Source organism: Schistocerca americana, chromosome 9 (assembly GCF_021461395.2).
Source record: "Schistocerca americana isolate TAMUIC-IGC-003095 chromosome 9, iqSchAmer2.1, whole genome shotgun sequence".
Classification (NCBI taxonomy): domain Eukaryota; kingdom Metazoa; phylum Arthropoda; class Insecta; order Orthoptera; family Acrididae; genus Schistocerca; species Schistocerca americana.
Window position 1 is genome coordinate 126,273,898 of NC_060127.1, and position 4,572 is coordinate 126,278,469.

The following is a 4,572-nucleotide window of genomic DNA, read 5'->3' on the forward strand; positions in this document are numbered from 1 at the left end:
CTGTCATAACTGTCTCCTTTTGTATCTCGTGTCCCACTTCTGAAATATGGGTTGCTTGTTAAAATTGTCTTTCACATTTACACCTCACACTGAGTCTCAATGTCTGAATGATCAGTACCTAACTTGAAATGTCACTTTATGGTTCAGTTATTTTACTGAAAGAATAGGGGTACTGTTTGACGAGCAACTATCAATGATGCATTGAACACAATTATACTCTACCCGCGGAAAACTGGTGCCCATGGATTCAAGTTTGAGACTGGATAGAGGTCCACTGGATGTCCATCTGTCTCGCTGAGTGCACTGTAAAGACATAAAAGTTGCTGATATTAATTTGAGACAGTTTATCAACAGAAAATTCTATTTGGCAGTTGACACTACAATTACATTTGAAGAGTAGCACAGGATCAAGTATGATTAGTAGGTGGACAAGAAGAGATTTAATTATATCAAACATGTGTATACTGTACCTCACGAAAAAGGGTGCCTCTGGATTCAGGACGTGTTTTTTTTTTGTCTCTCTTGCACTGAAATTGAAATATTTGTGTTACATTAGAAAGCATCATTACAACCAAATTGATGAAATGAACATATTTTAACATACAATCAAGGAACTACTTACATCTGTAATAGGGAAACAAAGTTAGCAAAGTCAACATAAATATAATAGCAATTCACACCATTGTCTTACATGCCATAGGATTTCAACAGTTGGACAGATACAGGTAGTTATAAAACTAGATACATGGTCGATGCATGGATATAGACAAATACAACTTCAGATTGTTTGCAGACATTTCCTGCACCATTCATTATGCTGACAAGATTGCTGCAATCATTTCTGAGCACGCAGCTGTGTCATTAGTTCTTGGACTTCAATAGGAAATACTTGAACGGAGAAGCATGAATTCAATTATTACCGCTGATATGGGACCTTGAGGAACAGCTGCAATGAAATGCCTTTTTGCCATACACATATTTTGTGGTATGCGTAACATGTAAAATCCTTCACTCAAGCAAACCAGCATCTAACAATTCCTTTTATCCAAAATCAGCTGATTTTTTTGTCTACACAAGCAATTCCACGATTTGGATAAATATCTACACTGAGGGTCACACAAAATTGGACAATAACAAACCATTACATATGTGGGATCATTCCTTGTTAACACCCTCAATTGTGCAGACCACAATAGGAATGAAACTAAATTAAGAGTTATCAGACAGCATCACTCTAGGCTCAGTATGTGGCACACCGACCAATACAAATATAAAATTACACAAATCCACAGTGTCTATTCCTTCAGACATGTTCAAAAGAACACACCGCACAGTCATAACTGATTTGCCTCAATGGGCAATAGATCCACCTGACTCAGTGTCCGATCTCCTTCAGGAATCGGAAAGTAGCGAGCATGGAGGAAATGAACAAGGACTGTAGACAGGTGGCACAAGGTAGGAAGAGGCCTGCCAAGATAGCTGCGATAAACATTGTGCCTGGGTGGCGCTGTGGTTCCCAACTTTGAATCTCAGGCTAGCACTCATATTCACTCATTGGCAGTGATGCCGAGCAGGGTCCTGATGCAGCACATGTCAATATTTCTTTTCCTCCCTTTCTCCCCTCTCCTTCAATTTACATAATAAACATAAAAGACACTGAATGACTCCATAAAATGAAGTTTGCCGATGTAAGCATGAGGATCAAGAGCACAAACAGTTATTGTAAAATAAAAAATAATAGTGAAATGTTTTCAGTTTATTATTATCAAATTCCTTATACTACCCACTTTCCTACAAAGCAGTGTAAGGTGAAAACTGCCAAGCACTCAGCATTCTCAAATGAAAATGGACCAATTTTTTTTCTTTTATGCCCTAAGTAAATTAAATTTACTCACATTTCCATAAATTGAGTCACCAGGATACTGTTTTCCAGAAATTAAGAATACATGTCAATTAATAATAAATTGAATGCTAATGGGTTAATACCATTTATTGTTTAATTGTCCTTTAGGAAGTTTCTACTGTTTTTGTGGATGATAACTGGTGTTAGCCATAATAACACAATTCTCTTATGAACCACAAATTTCGAAACCCATGTTCCTGTACATCACTATTCCCTTCATGATAACTGGATTTCGAGGATGCAAGTATTAGCCTGAAGTGATATTCAGATTACCCCAACGAAGTTTTCTTTGCCAGGCAGTGCTTTCATCCTGCCATTGCCTTCTGAATCCAGTCAAATGTGTCTTCTGGCATCATCTTTGTGTTTGAGCCAGAGTGAAGATCCTTCAAGTTTTGTCTTTTCTGAAAACTAGCTCTAGCTACTATGACATCAGAATGTCTTCATCAAAACTAACCTTTCTAGCCTTGCACTTTCTGTACCAGTGTTACTGTACTGAAACATAGGCCACCTTTTGCCTCAGAAAGCAAGCAATAATCATAAACTTCCAACCATCACAATCAACGATGTACTGCTGGAAATCGCCCAAGTAAGTGACAGTTCTTCATTAGTATCTTTCCGAAGACAGAAACCACTTACTGACCACAGCATTCTATTGCCTGTACTTCTGAAAAGCTTCTCAGTACAATTTTTAGTGGAACACCACATGTTTTGGGTGACTCAGTCTGTTGTTCCAACGCTACTTCACCCCTTCTGTCATTATCTTTAAGCCTGTGAAAAAATTCAAATCCCTCATCTATGACTACCTCTCAAACGAAATAGCAATACTAATCAATGCACATCACTGCTCTCTTTGCAGACACTTCCACGCAATGATGACACAAGCAAACGCTGGTTACTGTGTAGCACTAAAATTGCAAAATTATTCCACAAACAGCACAAATTAGGCACAGTATTGCCACATGAATACTCTGAAGGACAGGTGTGGATTCGAATGTCATTACTTCATCCAATGTTACCCAAACAGCACTTGTAGCAGAAAGAATACTGTGCCAATGCTGTGAGCTTAGAATCAAAGTCAAGTCAGGCTACCCCAAAGTCTTCCCTCTGTTTATCAGAACCTAAGGGAGGATGAGGGGGTGAGAGAACTGACCTACACCACACCACCCAAGAGGCACCCTAGCTGATATTTAGTACATCAACAAATGCCAACAAAAGCGAATAAAAACCATTTTAAATTCATTTAAACAAGGGCGTACCATGCATGATAAATATCAGGTCATCTGGATGCCCAATTGTATGCTCAGTTTTGAAAACTAACCCATTGAGAAACATCAGAAATGATTTTTTACACCTAAACAACAAATGTATACCCTCATTAACTGAGCATGTAAAACAAACAGATAAGTAGCTTTGTACAGCCAACTTCAATAGTTTTCAGTGCCATTCACACATGGCAATGGCAATAGTTCTGTTACATTTGTTGTACCAATCTTCACTTTTGCATACCACTGATGAAAGTAAATTATCAGGAGCTAGAGCTAAAATCTGTGTCTTTGACAAGAGAAGCTAGTGTTGAATGTTTCCTGCCTTTTCATCAAAACATCCTAACCAGCACTTGATGACATTTCTCTTACTGTAATATTGTTGTTACATAGATAAAGTAGACCACTAGGAGATGCCAACTTCCCAGAATTCAGTGAAAGTTGAATACAGTTAACAATGCTTTCCTCACAGTACAGAACTTTTGTGAAGTACCAGAATACCTGGAGGTCATAACTGGCAATTTAACAGTGGGACAATGAAGCACTTGTTTTGAAACTGAAGAGTTCTGACTGTATACTCCGCAGCGAAGAGCTCAGTTTCATGGGTGATTGAACAATACACGAACACTAAAGAATTACCTCCATTAGTAGAAACAGATTTTCTTATCTAGGTATACGTATCACTCACTGTAGCCATAGCAATAAACTTACTCATAACAACAAATCTTTTCTTATTTCACAATTTCAGTGTTTAATAGTTCTCTCATAATGAAAATAACTATGTTACCACATAATATAATTAGCACTGCCAATCAGGCAAACATGAAACAAAGCATCAGAAATAAGCTTAATAAACCAGTATATTACACAAACCATACCTGACTTCCACCAAGCCCTCAGCAGTACATCCTGGACGTACTGCTTCCAGCCTGCTCTGCAGAATAGATGACCTCGTCTGCACACTGCAAAAACAATGTCAACTGTCAAAGCAGGTTTTTTCAGTGCAGCAACAGAAAGAGAAATTTTGTAGAAAAATCCGACAACTCAGTTTAAGGAAATCCCAGTTTAAGAAGTGGTACCATGCAGCTGCGGTTCTGAAGATTTAGTGAACAATTAAAAAAAATGGTACATGCATTAAACTGAAGTGTCACGAATATACAGGAAAGTTCTGCTGGTAAGTCAAAAATAGCTCATTGCATATTAAAGCTTTATTCAATTTTCTACAGCATCTACATCAGCTATGGGCAGGTAGCTCTAATGAAGTGTAAAAAATACAAGGAAAAGCAGTATCAAGTCTTTTCCCCCCCACGGCAAGCTGCCTTCCCAGCACTCAAAATGCTCAAAACAATAGTATGGTATGTACCTTACACAAATCACTTAATATCCACAATACAATTGAAATTATCA

The 4,572-nt window shown here is 37.9% G+C and overlaps 1 long non-coding RNA gene across 1 annotated transcript; it reads right to left on the reverse strand.

Annotated features, from left to right (window-relative positions):
• Window positions 1-269: 269 nt before the first annotated feature.
• Window positions 270-4,126, reverse strand: LOC124550882. Its single transcript, XR_006967738.1, has 3 exons — window positions 4,044-4,126; window positions 471-527; window positions 270-303 (listed from the first exon to the last, which is right to left on the reverse strand). It is a non-coding gene; the product is annotated as an uncharacterized LOC124550882 (long non-coding RNA).
• Window positions 4,127-4,572: the final 446 nt, after the last annotated feature.